Source organism: Amblyomma mixtum, chromosome 4 (assembly GCF_055824585.1).
Source record: "Amblyomma mixtum isolate Tamu chromosome 4, ASM5582458v1, whole genome shotgun sequence".
In the NCBI taxonomy this organism is placed as follows: domain Eukaryota; kingdom Metazoa; phylum Arthropoda; class Arachnida; order Ixodida; family Ixodidae; genus Amblyomma; species Amblyomma mixtum.
Genome location: NC_143015.1, coordinates 18,042,018 through 18,063,259, shown reverse-complemented (window position 1 = coordinate 18,063,259; position 21,242 = coordinate 18,042,018). Strand labels below are relative to the sequence as shown.

General features: G+C 45.7%; 1 pseudogene; it reads right to left on the bottom strand.

The window, feature by feature from the left end:
• Positions 1-19,241, bottom strand: part of LOC149345799 (uncharacterized) — a 44,258-nt pseudogene extending 25,017 nt beyond the window's left edge.
• Positions 19,242-21,242: the final 2,001 nt, after the last annotated feature.

The following is a 21,242-nucleotide window of genomic DNA, read 5'->3' as shown; positions in this document are numbered from 1 at the left end:
ATTTGTCGCAGTTAATGAGCAACAATCAGGTTGCCTTCCAGTCGGCTCTGGTGTGCCTCAAGGAAGTGTGCTGGGGCCATTATTATTTTTATTCTATATTAATGACATTACCACTGAACTCGATCCGAATGTGCAAATGAGGTTGTTTGCGGATGATTGCGTGCTCTGTCATGAAACAACTTCAATTGACGACCGAATCCATCTTAACTCCTCACTTGCTAAGATTCTTGAATGGTGTGAAACGTGGGACATGCAACTTAACACTGATAAGACTGTCTTTCTTAGCTTCTTTGGCAAAAAAGCTCCTCTTTCTTTTAACTACAGGCTAGGTTCGTCGCCTTTGCTGGAAGAGACTAAATATAAGTATTTGGGTGTCTCACTTACTAACACTTTATCATGGAATTTACATATATGAAATTTACATACATCTGCTCTTCCGCACTCCGCAAACTATACTTCTTAAGACATAAGCTTAAAACTTCTCCACCTAACGTAAAATTACTTGCTTACAATTCACTGATTAGACCGAAACTCGAATACGCATGCGTTGTCTGGGACCCGTTTACTAAACACAATATCACTCGCCTAGAAAAAGTACAGAGAAAAGCTGTAAGGTTTTTTTACTCTAAATTTTCCCCATATGACGCACCCTCTGAAATAATGCAGGATAATGGTATTCAATGTCTTGCACAACGAAGAAAAAATTTACGTTTGGAATTTCTCTACTTGCTTTGGAAACAAGAATTAGCTATTAACCCTGCCCCATATCTGTCGCTTTCAACGTCGAGGTATACACGCCACCATCATCCTAATTCTCTGACGCCGTATTTTGCACGAACAGATTTATTCAAGTTTTCATTTTTTCCACGCACAGTAACGGACTGGAATGATTCTTTATTGCCTTTAGCCACACTTTGATGTTTACTAACTTTCTTATTATTGTTTTGTTTGTCATTTTACCCGCCCTGCTTGGACCTGTATAAGGTTTGCAGTATTGAATAAAGAAAGAAAGAAAGAAAGAGAGAAAGAAAGAAAGGAAGAAAGAAAGGAAGAAAGAAAGAAGGAAGGAAAGAAAGAAAGAAAGAAAGAAGGAAGGAAAGAAAGAAGGAAATAAAGGAAGATAGAAAGAAAGAAAGGAAGAAAGGAAGAAAGAAAGGAAGAAAGAAAGAAAGAAAGAAAGAAAGAAAGAAGGAAAGAAAGAAGGAAAGAAAGAAAGGAAGAAAGGAAGAAAGGAAGAAAGAAAGAAAGAAAGAAAGAAAGAAAGAGAGAAAGAAAGAAAGAAAGAAAGGAAGAAAGAAAGAAAGGAAGAAGGAAAGAAAGAAAGAAAGGAAGAGAGGAAGAAAGAAAGAAAGGAAGAAAGAAAGAGAGAAAGAAAGAAAGAAAGAAAGAAAGGAAGAAAGAAAGAAAGAAAGAAAGGAAGAAAGAAAGAAAGGAAGAAGGAAAGAAAGAAAGAAAGGAAGAGAGGAAGAAAGAAAGAAAGAAAGAAAGAAGGAAAGAAAGAAAGAAAGAAAGAAAGAGAGAAAGAAAGAAAGGAAGAAAGGAAGAAAGAAAGAAAGAAAGAAAGAAAGAGAGAGAGAGAGAAAGAAAGAAAGAAAGAAAGGAAGAAAGAAAGAAAGAAAGAAAGAAAGAAAGGAAGAAGGAAAGAAAGAAAGAAAGAAAGGAAGAGAGGAAGAAAGAAAGAAAGAAGGAAAGAAAGAAAGAAAGAAAGAAAGAAAGAAAGAAAGAAAGAAAGAAAGAAAGAAAGAAATTTCAGTCGAATGACATTCCAGACTGTGGATGGCGCTCGGGCTCTGCACAGTCCGCGTTGCTCAAAACTTTCCAAACGTTCGAAACCTTCAACATTCGCTCTTTATGTCCAAGTTCGGCTGCTGCTCTCAAGCTTTGTTACTGTCTCTTCGCTCACGGTGCAGGTCTCTCGCGCATGCGATTTTACAATTCGGCAGCAGTACGGCGTATTGGGCTGGTTGGTAACATACAGTTTGAAGATTTAGCATAGCAAAGGGAAGGTCAGCGTCCGTGTCGTCTATTTTTCATAGCCACTAGTTTTTGCTGCTTTCAATTTAGAATTACAAATAGTATTACACACCCAATAATAGCCTTAAGCTTCCTTTAATGACGGCTGCTCTTAGGCATTCTACCTCCCGAACTCAGGACACAAACCCTGAGCGGACGAGGTAAAAAAACAGCAACAACGCTGCCATGGCTGCAGGTACATAGGTCACATGAATTAAGTAAAAGCTACTCTCTCAAACGTGTGATAAAAATTCATGACTGAAGCATTTACTTACACGTAAAACTTTTGTGTTCAGACTCAAGGTGTCAAAAGGCTCCGCACAAGGCGATGTGTCGAATGTGTCCGTGGGGTGCCGTCGACTCCAATGACATCTCAACCGAATTCACACATGTTAACTTGCGCAAAAAGAATCAGGACAACCTCAGACTTGAGCCAAATGACCAGGGAGGCTTTCGTAAATGACACTATAAAAGCGACCATATTCACACTATCAATTAGGTGATACAGCACTTCGCAGAATGTGACGAACAACTATATGAAGCGTTCACTGATTACGAGAAACCCCTTCACTCAGTTGAAATCTCAGCACTCATGCAGGCATTGCGGAATCAGTGTCTAGAAGAGTCTTATGTGAAAAAATACTGGAAGATACATATAACGACTGCACAGCTAGCATAGCACTTCGTAAAGTAAGCAATAAAATTCCTATAAAGAAGGCTCTCAGGTAGGCAGACACGATCTCGCCCATGCTATTCACCCCCTGTTTACAGCAGGTGTTCCGAGGCCTGAGTTTGGAACAGTTGGGGCGGCAGAAAGTTAAGTGGGCGGACGAGATTAAGAATTCTGCGGGGATACAGTTGGCGCAGCTGGCAAAGAACAGGGTTAATTAGATAGTCATAGGAGTGGCATTTGCCCTGCAGTGGGCGTATTTAGGCTGATGATGTTGATGATGATGCACAGGCACGGACAGAGAGAGGGTACAGGACGCACGCCGGGATGATCTAGTTAGCATGTCTGATTAGGACAACCAACAAGCCCAACTGATTGCCTTAGCACAACCGGATGCCGTTGCGAGAGTTTGTGTAGCACCGATTGACTGGAAATTTAGACGAATGGCATTCTGTTTGAGGCATTTAAAAAGTCCGAGGGTATTACGTTTCCGAATGTCATGTGGTGGAGTTTTTCTTTCAGAATTAATGGAATAGTTCAGTGCAATCTCATATTTTTTGTTTACATCGAGCTAAAGTTCGATGTTTGCTTTATGACATTTACTTGTGTTTCGCAGCTGTGTACTTGTGCAGCGAAAAAAATTACTAGATTTGTAGAATGCTGCGATGTAATAAAGAGTCTTGAACCCAGTCGAATCAATTCGGACCCTTTTTCGTTCACAACCCTCAGCCTTGCTGATGTTGGACTAAAGATTAGATTAAAATCTGTTTGTGAGCTGAATAAAGATTGATGGCCCTAAAACGCTTCGGCCATCTATTTCTTTAATTCTTGAGCAAGAGAAATAAAGGGTGGCTCTGTTGAGAAGTGCTCCCAGAGAGAAAACTGGGGCAGAGCGAGTGCGCTTACTTAAGCACTTCCATCGTCACAAAAAACCCTAGATTAACGCAAGCTTCGCGACGCTATGCGCAAAAAGCAGAAAAGAAAATACCCGTACAGTTAAACGAGTCTCATTAATTGGACACTAACTTGGCTTAACATTGCGAATCGCGATATGAAAGCTCAAATTGGTCCTTTACTCTACTGAGAGAAGTTATTGAAGTTTTCGAGGCCCTGGGCAACATTTGTTGGACGTTTGTTGCAGGACATGGTATTTAAATGAGTTTTGCATCCCCAATAATTCCTTCACGAATAGTTCAGTCGCGGTTTTTCTTTCTGCGAAGAACGTAAGCATTCGAGGTCTCCCAGCGGGCGTGCAGTGTGGTGCCTATGGCCATTTTACTCCTAACCCATAACAACCATGCAAACTTAATAATTGCCCCGTTGTTTGAGTTCCAGCGCCTCAGAATTTTCTTCTTGCCTCTTCTGTTCCCACGAGTAGCTAAAGTTTTCTATCGGAGTCTCCAGACACATGTACGCGACACCGCACTAACAAGAGAAGGAGAGTTCACCGTCTGAAAATGTGTTTTGGAGTCGAACCATCCGGATACAACAGATGCGGTAATAGGCTCGTGAAATATTTAGGGAGTAGATGTAGACACCACGCCTTTTGCCTTGTTGGTATGGAAGAGAAACGCTGGTGCATCAGACTGTGGAATGTGATGCTAAAGGGTTAATAATATCATCAAGAACTAGAATCTCAATCTTCGAAAAACATCCTTTTTTTTATTCAGTGTGGCTGTAGAAGAGCAGGTACATATGCAAATGCTACGGCAAAAGAAAAAAGAAATCAACCGCTTGAAATAAAAAACTTTGCGCAGTCTGGAGGCGTAAGGAATTCCCAAGGAACCCTAATGAGGCCATTTGGAAACCGCATTTCCGGCGTTTTTCTTTTCCTTCCTGAGCTACCGTCTCCCTCATTAATTTTCGTTCGCCGTCCACTGGGAAGAAGAATGAGACAATACACGTTTTTCCCCGACCGTGCAAAAGTTTCCTAGTTGTGATCTGAAGCACCCTCTCATGCTAATAACTGCAATTAGTGGAACGTCTTCTAGGGGAGGAAGATTTGCAAGCACCGCAAGTTTTGAGCTTACAAAACCATTACTGCATTATTCTTTTCCCTTCAGAATTCGGATTACTTCCAAGAACTCAAATGAATTTTTGTTTTCAGGAGGCTCTTTGGTCACCTGCTGCTTTTGAATTTTTTGGACAAAATCTTCAAAATGGAGCTCCTTAACTCCTGGCGTATAACGACTGGAAAATTTAAGGCTTTGTGACTCCGGATTGAAACAGACCGCGAAAGGAGGGCAGGGGGAGGTCACAGGAAGCGCCAAAGTGTGTCCTCTCTATGTTGTCAAGTAGAACGAATATCGAATATAAAGATGTGCTGAGCTTTTCGTCCTGAAGGAAAGAGAAATCCGAAGGATACCCCCGCTACTTTCGTTATACAGTTTCACACAAAGGACACAGGTGCGGTACTATTTTTCTTCAAGATGTGTTCCTAGAGCAAAGAGAGCAATAAGAAAGAAACTGTGGGGTCAATATCCCTCAAGAGAAAAGTATACAACAGCTGTATCTTACCGGTGCTCACCTATGGGGCAGAAACGTGGAGGCTAACAAAGAGGCTTCTTGATGGAACACCGCAAAACATCGGGACAAGAGACAAACGCTGACTTACAACTGGTTTTTATTTCGAAGAAACATTGCTTCTTATACCTTCTTCACCCTCTCAAAAAGCACATGCGTCGCAACCATATCGTTCAAGCGTCCACAAAAAAGCATAAGACAAATAATCACAGATATTTATAATCACATTTTTAACATGTCAAATTCTTTCTTAGTCAAAGCAACAGACGGCGTGCTGACACAATCGTCGCGCAGACTCGCTATCGAAGCTGCCTCGATTATTTCCCGGACTAACTCTTATTTCTTTTGTATATTAATGACATTGTGGCAGATATTTCAGTTCGCGTGAGGCTGTACGCGGATGACTGTATCCTTTATCAAGTGGTGTCTTCAGTTGACGACCAGGTGCGTCTAAATAATGACCTAGCGAAAGTGGTTGCGTGGTGCAACAAATGGCAGATGTGCATTAATTTTGAAAATCCCGTGTTCATGAAAATTACAAACAAGAAAATGCCTCTTCATTATGTGTACGGTACTAACAGCATATCATTATTAGAAGTGACAGAGTATAAATATTTGGGCCTATGGATTACTACAACCTTTCGTGGTCAAAACACATAGACGCTGTAGTAGCAAACTCAATGCGGAAGCTATTTTTCTTGAGGCGCTCCCTAAAGTCATCCCCATCTAGTGTTCGTCTATTGGCCTACAATTATCTCATCCGTCCATTACTAGAATATGCCGTAATCATTTGGGACCCTTTCACGTTAACAAACATTCAGAAATTAGAGCGAATACAGCATAAAGTGGTTAGATTTGTTTTTAACTCATATGGCCGTGCATCTATAAGTGAGCTCGTGAGGCGAAGTGGGTTACCCACCGTCGTAGAGCGCCATCGTGTTTGTCGACTAAAGTTTTTTTTCCAGCTTATAAAAGGACATTATAAAGTTGATACCTCTAATTATTTTTCTTACTCCTCAGGTTATAACACGAGACAAAGGCATGCACTAACAATCACCCCTTTGAACGCGCGAAATAACTGCTTTAAATATTCTTTTTTCCCGAGGACAAGTACTGATTGGAATAAACTTAATAGCGAGACTGTTAATCAAAATTCTTTACTTCTGTTTGAAAAGTGCCTGTAAATGTTGTGAATTCGTGTGTGTTTATATGCTTGTATTTTGTTTTGTCCCACCCTGCTATGATCTGTAGAAGATCACAGTATCTATAAATATAAATAAATAAAAATATAATATAAATATAATATAACTGGTCTTTGTGATTAGCCAAAGCTTTGCATTTTTGGAAAACCGGTGCACAACTAGTTGAAGGGCAATCTCTGCAATGGATTCCCAGGTTCCTGCAAGCTTGCTCGAAATTATTTTTGTGTTCTAGCAGCCTTTCATTCATGCACCTGCCAGTCTGCCCAATGTACTGTTTACCGCAAGTCACTGGCAACGAATAAACAAGGCCTTCGGTGCACTCCACAAAGGGGGTTCGATGCTTTATCGTGCATCCCTGCTTCTTTTTGGTCGGATCGGAGTTGACTCGTCTGCACAGACTTTTGAGTTTATTAGGAGCAGTCATCACTACATTCACGCCAGCTTTTCGACCTATGCCTTTCAGGCGATGGGAAATATTGTGAAGATACGGAATTGCTACTACCGGCCTCCTTTCTTTCTGTTTCTGTGCATCATCTTGCTGCTCGGGCCTAGCCTGCATCAGGTGCTTTTTCATCTGCTTGGCAACAGATACCAACAGGTGCGAGGGGTAACCCGAGTTGCCAAGCCGTTCCGCCTGGCGAAGAAAGCTCACATTCATTTTGTGAACACAGGATTTCCTCAAGGCACTCGTGAAGCACAAGTTCACAATAGCCCTCTTGGTCAGCTTAGAGTGAGCTGATTGGAAGGGCATTGGCGCTTTCTCCGCTCTGGGCTCATAGGCCCAGCAGGCGTGCCCTCTAGTGAACTCAAGTCTCAGGTCTAAAAACCTGAGTGACCCTTGAGCAGGAAGCTCGTGCGTGATAATAAGTGGCTGCAAAGCCCGCGCAAAGCGACCCACCTCCTCCATTACTGCTTCTAGCGTATTCGCCCTTTGGCCATCACAAAGAACTAGGTAGTCATCAACGTACCTAAATACCTTTTTAACACTAGTACCAGCAATGGTTACGTTCAGGAACCTGTCTTTTCGCGCCATGTACAAATCACTGAGTAGAGGCGCGATACATGAACCAATGCAAACACCGCGTTTCTGGAGATACACTTTTTCCTCTCAACAGACGTAAGTTGACCTGAGGTACACTGCTAATAGCTCCAGGAACCCTCTAATAGACATTCCGCAGGCGTTTTGAAATGCAACAGCACCATGCGTATCTATGCATTCTTCTACAGACACCATCAGCTCGTCATGCGGTATGGAATAATACAAATCTTTTACATCAACTGAGCATGCGGCAGAGCGGAGAAAGCGCCAATGCCCTTCCAATCAGCTCACTCTAAGCTGACCAAGAGGGCTATTGTGAACTTGTGTTTCACGAATGCCTTGAGGAAATCCTGTGTTCACAAAATGAATGTGAGCTTTCTTCGCCAGGCGGAACGGCTTGGCAACTGGGGTTACCCCTCGCACCTGTTGGTATCTGTTGCCAAGCAGATTAAAAAGCACCTGATGCAGGCTAGGCCCGAGCAGAAAGATGATGCACAGAAACAGAAAGAAAGGAGGCCGATAGTAGCAATTCCGTATCTTCACAATATTTCCCATCGCCTGAAAGGCATAGGTCGAAAAGCTGGCGTGAATGTAGTGATGACTGCTCCTAATAAACTCAAAAGTCTGTGCAGACGAGTCAACTCCGATCCGACCAAAAAGAAGCAGGGATGCACGATAAAGCATCGAACCCCCTTTGTGGAGTGCACCGAAGGCCTTGTTTATTCGTTGCCAGTGACTTGCGGTAAACAGTACATTGGGCAGACTGGCAGGTGCATGAATGAAAGGCTGCTAGAACACAAAAATAATTTCGAGCAAGCTTGCAGGAACCTGGGAATCCATTGCAGAGATTGCCCTTCAACTAGTTGTGCACCGGTTTTCCAAAAATGCAAAGCTTTGGCTAATCACAAAGACCAGTTAGTCCGGGAAATAATCGAGGCAGCTTCGATAGCGAGTCTGCGCGACGATTGTGTCAGCACGCCGTCTGTTGCTTTGACTAAGAAAGAATTTGACATGTTAAAAATGTGATTATAAATATCTGTGATTATTTGTCTTATGCTTTTTTGTGGACGCTTGAACGATATGGTTGCGACGCATGTGCTTTTTGAGAGGGTGAAGAAGGTATAAGAAGCAATGTTTCTTCGAAATAAAAACCAATTGTAAGTCAGCGCTTGTCTCTTGTCCCGATGTTTTGCGCTGTTCCATCAAGAATGATTAACCAACATGCCCAAGCTGCTGTCCTGGCTAACAAAGAGGGTTCAGCTTAAGTTAAGGACAACGCAGCGAGCTATGGAAAAAAAATGATAGGTGTAACGTTAAGAGATCAGAAGCGGGCGGAGTGGGTGAGGGAACAAACGCGGGTTAATGACATCCTAGTTGATCAAGAGGAAGAAATGGGCTTGGGCAGGGCACGTAATGCGAAGGCAAGATAACCGCTGGTTCTTAAGTGTAACGGAGTGGATTACAAGAGAAGGCAAACGTAGCAGGGGGCGGCAGAAGTTAGGTGGGCGGATGAGATTAAGAAGTTTGCGGGGATACTGTGGCCTCAACTGGCAAAGGACAGGATTAATTGAAGAGACATGGGAGAGGCCTTTTCCGTGCAGTGGGTGTATTCAGGCTGATGATGATGATGAAATTAAGGGTTACTCGTTAGCAAGCAGAGGGCACAGCGCTCGCCTGTGGGACAGCATGTCTCAACGCCTTCTGCTTGTTTTGTAGGTCGTATCGTGGCTGTTGGATGCAACAAACAACAGTTTCAAATGTGCTGCTGTTCGACCTGCCGGATTCCATAGCAGGCGGCGCATCACGGAATGCTACTACGTGATTGCTACCCTTGCAGATATTCCGGTTTGCTGAACTGCAAAGCGTTACGTTGCAATTTCGCTCTCAAATTCTCCCCTGCACTTCCGTCATCTGCGGCAGGTATGCAGAAGCGGCCACCCTCTGAGCGTGGCACTCGCCTGTGGGACCGCCTGGCTCAGCGTCCTCAGCTGGTTTTGCAGGTTAGTTCCTCGCGTAATGCTCTTTCACACTGAAGTTACAATAGCGTTGAAATTCGGGCTTGTTAGTTCATACTTCGGAGCAATAGCGCAAACAGGACAAGGGACCAAGAATGAGTAGACACACACAGCACTAACTTCCAACAACTTTATTAGAAACAAAAGCATAAGAATTTATACATGCATTTTTGCCATGTCATCCCAAGGCATGCGCAAATTCACTGCGAGCGTTGGTAAGCTATTTCTTTTGTTGAGAGTCTGACAGAATGAGTGCTTACACAAGCTCTTCCTAATCTGGCTATCTTTTCTGCTTCGATAATTTCACGAGTGCGCTTGTCCTTATTTTTCGCAACTAAATAAACACTTGTGTAGTAACGGCTTGCACTTTACACATGCGTTGTAATGTTTCACGAGTTCTCCATCATTTTCATTTGTATTACTTACATTGCGATTATGCTCACGGAGGCGATCATTCACGGAGGCAAAAATGCATGCATAAATTCTTGTGCTTTTCCGTACGCACAAATTTTAATAATCGTCCGTGACGAGTGGATCATTTGCAATTGGGTTATTTTTTTTTCTGGGGGCGCTCCCTTCCAGAATCTTCGTGCATCTTTTAAGAATGGATCCTCAAAGAAATAAGCATTTTTCAGGAAACTACAAGAACTGGCGCCCGCTCTTGATATGCAGCAGATAATAACGCTCTCAGGACCAGTGTGCTACTGAACACATGAACATATACGCGTTCCTCACGCAACTCTCATGACAAGCACTTTGACTCTGCGGTGCACAGAAGTATGCATGCGCGAAATTGCAATAGTGAACAGTGGCAAGGAATAGGATTCACAGCGTGCACTGTTCGGGTCTGATCTACACGCAGTGGAGATATCCAAGCTAATAAGCAATAATAAACATACGTTGTTCGTGAAAACGAAGAATACGTTTCACATATGCATTCGTTTTGACGTTGTTGCGTAGAAAAGTGAGGGATCTAACCCTAGCCTGGCTAACGTGCGCGTAAAAGCACTTTGCATATTTTTGAAGGTGACAGGAATAAATGTGAACCTTAAATGGACGTGATTTCAGACAGTATATCATGTCATCCTTGGATGTTTATTCGCCTATCACGTGCATTACTACGCTAACATGCCCGGTTATCACTAAAGAACCTATCTGCTTTCTTCCTGAGAGAATAGTTGGGGCTAGCTTTTCATTAGGCGGTTTATTTTTTGGCAGTAGCTGTGAATTCGTTTTACTAAGAGATCGCGAAGAATGCTTTAAAAAATGCGCAATATTAGCCTGGTCAACTCGACTCGCGAAGTTGATTTCCCTTGCTGCCTTGAAATTGACACCGGATCAGCATTGCACACAGCCAGCGGGCGCCAAAAATTTTATTTCCTGCCCTTTTCCCTCAGGGTGATAGTAGACCTGGCCGCTTCTGAGTGACCACCGCAGGCTCCTTTCTTCCCTGTGTGTTTCTGATGCAAAATGAGTGGAACAATACTGCAGTAGCCTCGACCCTCTGGAGGCCGCAGCGAGCCTCAGTATGTCCGCCTGCTCACTTCCCTTTGATGTGAGGCTTTGCCGCTGGCTATGCTAACCCCCCCTCTCTTCGTGCGATCACAGCCCCGCTCTGCTGACGGCGCTCGGTGGCGGCAAGGCGGTCGCTAAACGAATTCACCCCAAGTACGGAGTTTCAACGCAGCTCTTTGTAGCTTCGCAGCTTCTACGCCTTGTCATACCGTTCTCTTTGTGTTCGCACATATTTTGGTTTCGCGCATATCGGTATTCTTTCTTAGCTTACAGCCTGAAAATACACTTTTTTGTAGTACTCTCTCTGAGCTGGCTTCTTTGTTAACGTTTATTTTTTCTGTGTGTGTTTCAGTTCTCTGCGGTAGACAAAATTGCCACAACTTCACCAGCACTGCGACGAGGAACAAAGACAGAGAAGGAAGGACAGGGACAAGGTGGAGTTGTGAAGATGCACAACTAGCTCTGATCACAGTTTTGCTACAAAATTGCCCTTTATTTTCGCATTTTTTTTTGTACGGCTGCTATTTAAAACTGTTGTCGGGTTCAATTCCGAAAGCTATACTTAAAGCAGTACAGCTCAAAACAACGGTTCATTTCACTCTAGATTTGCAACACTCCGCAACTTTCCAACTCAACCAGCTCGAATGGCGACGCTCAGATTTTGAGAGCAACAAAAGTACAAAAACGTGAAGCTGAAAAAAAAAAATCCCTAGCTATCCGTAGAAGGAAGCATTCTAAAAATATCCACTGTGCTTGCCTGTGTCTTTCTTTCGAGCTAGACTGTTTATCATTGAATCAATGAATGAATCATCCGATCGTTTATTCGGACATGCATAGATGGTGCGGTATGGCCACGAGGGATGTCAAAAGGAGACAACAATGCCTCCTGGCAAGGCTTTTACCTCGTGGTTACGCGTCACGACAGTAGATTGGCGCTCCTAGCATTTTTAATACAACACACAGAACACTAAAAAACAATGAGAAGTCAAGGCGATCAATGGCAATATACCAAAGCATGCTACTTTGCCCATCATGTATTATCTGATTGGACAGTGCACATTGATTACGTCATTGACAACTGACAAAAAAGAACATGGTACGTACTTGCGCGAAAGACGGGACGAAATTGGGAAAACATAAACATGTTTGGTTTGGTTTTATGGGGTTTAACGTCCCAAAGCGACTAAGGCTATGAGAGACGCCGTAGTGGAGGGCTCCGGAAATTTCGACCACCTGGGGTTCTTTAACGTGCACTGACATCGCACAGTACACGGGCCTCTAGAATTTCTCCTCCAAAGAAATTCTAGCCGCCGCGGCCGGGATCGAACCCGCGTCTTTTGGGTCAGCAGCCGAGGACCATAGCCACTGAGCCACCGCGGCGGCCCATAAACATGTACAATGCGCATAACGGTGTTTGCTTCCTTTGTACGCAATGGGGTAAGAAATCTTGCTTGGCAGACCGTGCTGGCAATGAAATTAACGCACGTGATGGCCGGGTCCAGAGTCTTCTGAGTAGACTGAACAGAGCCCAATCTAGGAGAAAGATGCTCAATTAAAACTCTAATCTGGGCGAGTTGGTTCATAGCTTAAAAGAGGTACGTACTTGCGCGAAAGACGGGACGGAATCAAGGAAACACAAACGACATGTGCCGCCGCGGTGGCTCAGTAGCTATGGTGCTCGGCTGCTGGCCCGAAAGACGCGGGTTCGATCCCGGCCGCGGCGGCTAGAATTTCTCTGGAGGAGAAATTCTAGAGGCCCGTGTGCTGTGCGATGTCAGTGCACGTTAAAGAACCCCAGGTGGTCGAAATTTCCGGAGCCCTTCACTACGGCGTCTCTCATAGCCTTAGTCGCTTTGGGACGTTAAACCCCACAAAAACAAAACACAAAAAACAAATAAACGACATGTACAATGCGCATTGTACATGTCGTTTGTGTTTACTCGATTTGGTCCCGTCTTTTGCGCAAGTACGTACCCCTATCAAGATCTGAATCAACTTGCCCAGATTAGAGTTTTAATTAAAAAAGAACGATGTAGTAAAAGTAGATATATATTTGTAATAAGGGAGTAATTACTCATTGGCATCCACCCGAGCGCAGCCATACGGCTACAAAGGAAAGCTATACAGCTTTCTCAGAAACTTCGTAGTTAAAGAGAAATTTGTCCTGGTCCGGGGTTCGAACCCAGGACCACAAATTTTTTTTTTTAATTTTTCTTTAACTACGACGTTTCTGAGAAAGCTGTATAGTTTTCCTTTGTAGCCGTATGGCTGCGCTCGGGTGGATGCCAATGAGTAACTACTCCCTTATTACAAATCTACTCCACCTTGGGGGATTCCCCTAAACATTTGACTAACACTAGATATATATTTACACTCACTCAAGATAGAAGAGACAGAAAAAAGGTTCAAGAAACAGAGGCAGAGTAAAAAAAAGAAACATACATCTGAGTTCCTTCTCTTTTCTTGGCATTCCTACGTGGTGTTCATCATGGAGGGATGTGTGTTACATAAAATTACTGTTTGGTTGCCTATATTCTGAGTGCCACAGTTTCTGTGTGACTTAGACCAAGCTATGGATATAGTGCGCAAGTTATAAATGACATTTCTGTTTAAATACTGACCGGAAAAGATATAGAGTCGTTCTTAGCCATATGAAAAATACATACAATCACAGAGAAACCATAAAGCTGATAATACGGTACTACTCTAACTGTGCCGTGCAGGGACGCTTTAGTAAAGGTTAGAGTACAGAATACCGCCGTTACTACCCAGTTCTAAGGTGACGAAAAGATGGTATCACTCTGCTTTGTTACATGTGCCCCAAACTAGTTGGCAGCACATGAAATGGGAGTGAACTAGGGAAAAATAAAGCTATAAAACATCATGTATGAAACAGACGCCTTGGATACGCAAGAAGTTTTTGTAAATAGAATGGCGTTATAAACCTTAGTTGAACATTTCGATACAAGGGTCTAATTTTGGGCATAAAATAATATAGTGTGTTTTCTTTGTATTCAAAAAAGTTTTTGTATTATCCAACCATATCTCTAACTGGGTAAGCCAAAGATTGGCATTTTGTTCAGCTGAGGCTAGATTTGGACCAGAAAAGAAAACGTCCGTGTATTCGGCATAAGGGATAATATTAGGTGTCATGTTAACTGTATCATTTATGCATAACATGTATATCAAAGGGCGAAAGATAGATCCTTGTGGCGCACCATATTTAATTAACAATAACTAAAGACATAACAATAACAATATCGAAGTATTTAAGAAAACCTCTGCTTTTTCTTTCTTCTTCTCTTTCTTGTAACGCCTTTAGTTTGCAAGTTTTCAGTTATATTGTTGTGAGTTTTTTGTAGTTTCATATTGTGTTCTACTTTCTTCGCCGTTTTTAACGACCAACGTTAACGAGTGTTGCCGCTCATTAGTTATGTTTCCCATGCGATGTCAGTGCTTTTTGTTGTCCTGTCTGCTTTTCAGACCAGACAGGAGAGTAATCCACTGTTCACGGCTGTGTTCAGTCTTGCCTGTCTTTTTTTCTATATGTAGTTTTTTATTATTATTATCATTCTTTATCCCGCTTTCCCGAAATACTGTACACTAACATTAGCCGCTTTTGTATTATTGTCGAACTTTTTGTTTCGTATGTTGCACTGTTTTGTTTAGTGCTCCATCACTCACCCTCTGTAATGCCCTCTGGGCCAAGAGGTTAACTTGAAATAAATAAATAGTCTGTTGAAGAAGGACGTCGGGGACGGCGTCGAGGTCGGCGATGGAGCGGGGTGACCAAGACCAACACGATCTGCGCGATGACAATCCCACAGCTGCTTCTTCTTCGTCGGCGTCCAGCGAAGGGGTCCATTTTCTTTTTCACAATGCCCCCCCCCCCCCCCCCCCCAGAGAAAAAGGAGCCATCCTGGCGACTTAAGGGGACGAAGATACGATGGGGTCGTAGAACGGCTTAAGGCGCTGCAAATGTGCAGTTTCACGGCCACGGCGCCGAAAATCAGAAGGTGGTGTAAGAGGCTCAACAATGTAATGAACTGGCGAAGTGCGCTCGACGACACGGTAGGGCCCATGGTACTTGGAGAGTAGTGTTGTTGAGAGGCCGGGGCTGCTGGATGGAACCCATAGCCACACGAGTGAGCCGGGCTCGAAGTGTAGTGCATTCTTCTGAGTGGTGTCATGGTGATGTTTCTGGCGCCATTGAGAGTCAGTCGTGAACGATCGGACAATCTGGCGGCATTCTTCGGCATGTTGTGCAGCTTCGGTAACGGTGGTAGATTCAGATGCATCAGGTTTGTAGGGGAGCACAGTATCAAGGGGAGGTGATGGATGCCTACCGTAAAGCAAAAATAACGGAGAGAAACCCGTGCTAGATTCCGTAGCAGTGTTGTATGCATAGGTGATGTAAAGCAGGACAATGTCCCAGTCGGTGTGATCGGATCCGACGTACTTCGCGAACATGTCACCGAGGGTGCGATTAAATCGTTCAGTAAGACCATTTCTTTGCGGATGGTAGGCGGTGCAAGTGCGGTGAATGATTTTACACTGGGCAAGCAGGGCTTGAACGACGTCAGATAAGAAAGCACGGCCTCTGTCGCTGAGAAATTCGCGAGGAGCACCGTGACGGAGAATGAAGTGCGTCAATAAGAAACCGGCCACATCACGGGCTGTTGCAGCTGGGAGCGGGGCGGTTTCGGCATATCTCGTCAGATGGTCGACCGCGACAATGACCCAGCGATTACCGGCAGCTATGTACTGAAGTGGGCCGTAGAGGCAATTCCAATGCGGTCGAAGGCTCTAAGCGGACATATGAGAGCCTGTAACTCACCAGCCGAACGGTGAGGGGCAGGTTTGCGGCGTTGGCAAGCCAGGCACGAGCGGACGTACCGAAGAACCGAGTAGCGCCAATAGTAGCGAAGACGGATTCTAGTGTACGTCTCGAAAACTCCGACGTGACCGCACTGCGGATCGGCGTGGAAAGCTGTACATATTTCTGTCCGTAGATGGCGCGGGATCACGAGGAGCCAATCCCGTCCACTTAAATTGTAGTTGCGCCGGCAAAGGAGGTGATCCCGAATCTCATAGTGGGAAGCTTGGCGGCGAAGGGCACGGAAGGGGTAATCTTCAAATGGTTGGAGAGATAGTCAATAAGAGGGGCGATCCATGGGTCCTTTCGTTTTTCGGCGGGCATGTCACTGACGTCGAGCGTAAACGCCACGGTGTCCAAGGCGGAGAGGCTGGCAAGGTCGGCCGGAAGCGGCGAGCGAGACAAAGCGTCGGCGTCTGTATGTCTGCGACCAGATCAGTAAACGACACGGATATTATATTCTTGGAGACGAAGAGCCCATCATGCCAACTGGCCGGAGGGATCTTTGAGCGATGAAAGCCAGCAGAGGGCATGATGGTCAGTGACTACATCGAAAGGACTGCCGTAAAGGTAAGGTCGAAACTTTGTGAGTGCCCAGACACTGGACAAGCACTCTTTTTCCGTTACTGAGTAGTAGTTCGTTTCGGCTTTCGTGAGAGTACGGCTGGCGTAAGCGACCACGTATTCGCCGAAAGCAGAGGGGCGCTGAGCAAGCACAGCGCCGAGGCCGACACCACTGGCGTCTGCGCGCACTTCGGTGGGCGCCTGGGGGTCAAAATGGCGCAGAATGGGCGGGGCTGTGAGGAGGCGGCGCAAGGTGTTGTAGGCGGTGTTGCATGCTGGTGACCACAGCGAAAAGTCTGAGTTATTGTCAAGTAGCTGAGTCAGCGGGGAAACAATGGAAGCAAAAATCCGTATAAAACGCCGAAAGTATGAGCACAAGCCCAAGAAGCTCTTGAGTTGCTTAATGGTAGTAGGTTTTGGAAAGGCAGTCACAGCTCGAAGTTTGGCGGGATCAGGGCGGATACCCTCCTTGGGCACAACGTGGCCTAAAATAGTCAGCTCACGAGCAGCGAAACGACACTTCTTCAAATTGAGCTGCAGACCGGCATTCGAAAGACATGTCAAGACCTGCTTCAGGCGAGAGTGGTGGGTCGCAAAGTCCGGCGAGAACACCGCGATGTCGTCAAGGTAACACAGGCACGTCTTCCGTTTCAGGCCACGCAGAATAGTGTCCATCATACGCTCGAATGTAGCAGGAGCATTACACAGACCGAAAGGCATGAAGGTAAATTCAAAAAGGCCATCGGGGGTGACAAATGCGGTTTTAGGGCGATCTTCCGCAGCCATGGGTACCTGCCAGTAACCGGAGCGTAAATTGAGCGAAGAAAAGAGTTCAGCGCCTTGTAAAGAGTCCAATGCATCATCTATACGCGGTAGAGGGTATACATCTTTCCGCGTGATTTTATTTAGGCGACGGTAGTCAACGCAGAAGCGAATAGTACCGTCTTTCTCCCTCACGAGGACTACAGGAGAGGCCCACGGACTGTTAGAAGGCTCGATCACGCCATTCTGAAGCATAGTGTGAACTTGGTCTTCAATAACTCGGTGCACGGTGGCAGAGACACGATAGGAGCGCTGACGCAGAGGAGCATGAGAACCGGTGTCAATGTGGTGGGCGACAGTTGATATGCGGCTCAAAGCAGGCTGATGAAAGTCGAATGAAGAACGGAACTGAGGAAGCAGTGCGAGAAGTGCAGAGCGTTGAGGGCCAGGAAGATTGGCGTCGATGGAGCGGAGGAAAACGTCGGGAGAAGACTAGTCCGGCGCCACAACAGGTGGTGTGAGTGCAGCCAAGTCACCAGGCTGCGAAGCGGTGGTTGCGTCAGCGGAGAGAGTGGAATCAATGTGCTGTACGGTGCCGAGGCATTCGCCACGACGCAGGGAGACAGGAAAGGAGAACAGATTAGAAATCCAGAGCGCGGTGAGGCCAGCTGATATAGAAAGTACGGCATAAGGCAGGGGAAGACTTTTGCTGTTAAGAAAGATGGGCGATGGTGTGAAAAGGACATCAGTACTGCGGGAAAAAGCACAAGCGGTGGGCACAAGAACGATAGAGCACGCAGGGAGGTCAGTATCTTCGGCAACGACGACATTGGGAGAAGGGACGTCCGGCAACGGTTCTTCATGCGCAAAAAACTCCAGTTCGGCACGGGCACAGTTGATCACTGCATTACTACACGACATAAAATCCCATCCCAAGATAAGATCATGAGAACAGGATGGCAAAACGACGAACTCTATTGCGTACACAACTTCCTGAATGACGACTCGTGCTGTGTACACCACTATAGGCTCTACAGGCTGGGCACTTGCCGTGCATAGTGAGAATCCTGAAATAGGTGTGGTTACTGTGCGCAACCAACGGCAAAGACTTGCCGCCATGGCAGAAACAGCAGCGCCGGTGTCGACCAGAGCCAGTACTACAACGCCCTCAATAGAAACTTCAAGCAGATTTGCGGGGGATACGTGAGGCCTTTGAGAGTTCGCTCCTTGCGCAGTTCTCGCCTCAGGAACTGCGGCATTCAGTTTTCCTCTTGCGGAAGGTTGGGACGCCGTCGCAGAGGAGATAGGGAGCGGCGACGCGGCGAGGTTGAGCGGCGAGGAGAAAAGGTCGCATAGTCATCCGCGACGGAACTTGCAGATGGATCGGCAGCGGCGTACTGATTTCGGGGCGGCTGGCTGTCATTCGGCGCGGTACAAAATCATCGGGAGAGCGATTTCAGCAGTACCGGGCGACATGGCCAGCAAACCCACAGGAGTAACAGATGGGACGGTTATCACTTGTTCGCCATGGATTGCGGCGCTGCGGACGAGGTGGAATAAAAGGCTGCGGCGCCTGAAGAAATTCCTGTACAGGTCCTGCAGGTGTAGTGTAGACCAAAGGGTAGCTAGATGGCCGGGGCCGGGCAGCGACGGCAGCGTACGTCAGCGGTACGACAGGAGCGGGCGTGATTGGTGAAGCGACGGGGACGTCGGCGTATGCGAGGGGCTCAACGGCTGGTCTGGGCTGAGTCATGGGCGCTGGGTGAGCGACAGAGGGGAGGGCATCTGCGACGCGGTCGGCGATGACCTGTCGAAGGGGCGTCAAATTTTGGGACAGCTCGCAGTTCGTGGGGAGTAACGATATCTGGCGAGCAACATCCTCGCGGATTAAGTCCTTGAGCTGCTGCAGCAGCGTGGAGCTCCCAGGTGTAGAGAGACCAGAAAGTGGTGCCACAGGCCCGGAAGGCGGTGGAGTGATGAAGCGCTGCTTGCGCAACTCATCGTAGCTCTGACAAAGGTCGACTACTTGGGCAACTGTAGTTAAATCCCGGGATGTTAACATTTGAAAGGCGTCATGTTCGATGCCCTTCAGGATGTGCTTGATCTTGTCTTTCTCGGACATCTGTGCGTTGACGCGACTGCAGAGATGGACCACATCTTCAATGTAACTTCTGAAAGTTTCGCCGAGCCGCTGTGATCGATCGTGCAGGCGTTGTTCGGCGCGGAGCTTGCGTAGAGCAGGACGACCAAACACGGTGGTAAGGTTGGCCTTGAATGTGTCCCATGTCGTGATATCGGCTTCGTGGTTACGATACCACAAGTTGGCAACTCCGGTCAAATAAAAGATGACATTTATTAACTTAGTGAGGTCGTCCCACTTATTGTAGGAACTAACTCGCTCGTATGAAGCAAGCCAGTCATCGCAGGCTGTGTCGTCGGTGCCGCTAAAGAGCGCAGGGTCGCGCTGGCGCAAGGAGCCAGAGCAGAAAACCGGCTGGGTAATCGGGGCGGCCCGTGGGTGTTCGTCTTCAGCCATAAGCGAAGAATAAGCGAAGATTTCTCACCCGCTACTCGAACTGCGAGACGGAAACTAACCGAATTTGGAATCGGCTATCCGGGATCACCCAAATTTCGCCTTCGCTACAATAAGCTACTCATACGCGGCAAATGCTTCATGTACAATCTATCCAACGACACAGTTGATGAAATCGAGCTGTCATCCGAACACGTGCCCCAAGGATCAGACGCTTCGCCACTTGTTGCGTCCTAGGGGCGCGAGTGGGGCAGTGGTCATTCATCACCATCTGATGCTACGATTCTGTACACTAACATCAGAAGTATCTTGAACCAGAAAACACCTCTTTCATCGACTATCGACACCTGTTCTGCACATATCATCGCACTTACTGAAACTTGGCTTTCACATCAAATCCACGATAACGAAATCTTTCACAACGCACACCGCTTCACAATATATCGCAATGACCGAACTATTCAGCGGGGAGGCGGCGTACTCCTTGCTATTCCGAAAGACATACTGTCATCATGCATCTACACTAATTGCGTCTTGGAAACTGTATGGGCATTAGTTACTTTGCACCATCAGAAAATAATATTCGGCGTATGCTATCGCGCTCCTTCTTCTTCGCGCTCGTTTATTAACGAGCTTCACGACGAACTTAACATAATACACACTAGATTTCCATCGGCTTCCTTGTTTTTGCTAGGTGATTTTAACTTTCCCAATATTTCTTGGGATACGCAGCCTCCCATCCTTTCTAAATTTTCATCCGATGCCAGTGATTTTCTATATTTATGCTCTGTTTTTTCATTTACCCAATTAGTCACTAATGCTACCAGAATCTCTGTCAACACTGCCAACACTTTAGATTGGATCCTAACCAATCGAGCCGACTTTGCTTCCGCCATCACCTATTTACCTAATATAAGCGATCACTCTTTGCTTGTTTTCAGCATTAACGCTGCCTGTCCTAAACCTGCAAGAAAGAAAAATACCATACTAGATTATATTAGAGCAGAATTCGATGCCATTAACAATGAATTATCAGTGTTTTCTCGAAACTTCCTGAAAAACTTTGACAATCGCTCTGTGCAAACTAACTGGGATATGTTTACGGCCAAAGTTCCCGAACTAACTCAGAAATATATTCCAAGACGCACCATCACTTCTAATCCTCAAGCCCCATGGTACACCGCCCATATAAGACGCCTCTCTAACAGAAAAAAAGCGCCGATATCGTATAGCTACGCTATCTCCGTGTAACGCACACTGGGACGCATACAAGACTGCCGCTGATGCCTATACTACTGCACTTAAGCATGAAAAAGATAACTTCCTTTCCAACACGTTACCATCCATGCTATCTACTAACATTAAAAAATTTTGGCGCGTCATCAACCCACATACCGAAGAATCTATTAACTTAACTGACGTGTCAGGGGACCCTATTCCGGCTCATTTATGCGCATCAGAACTTAACAAAACCTTTATTCAGAACTTCTCGCGCACATCAAACAGCACACATCCCGTTCCACTCCGGCA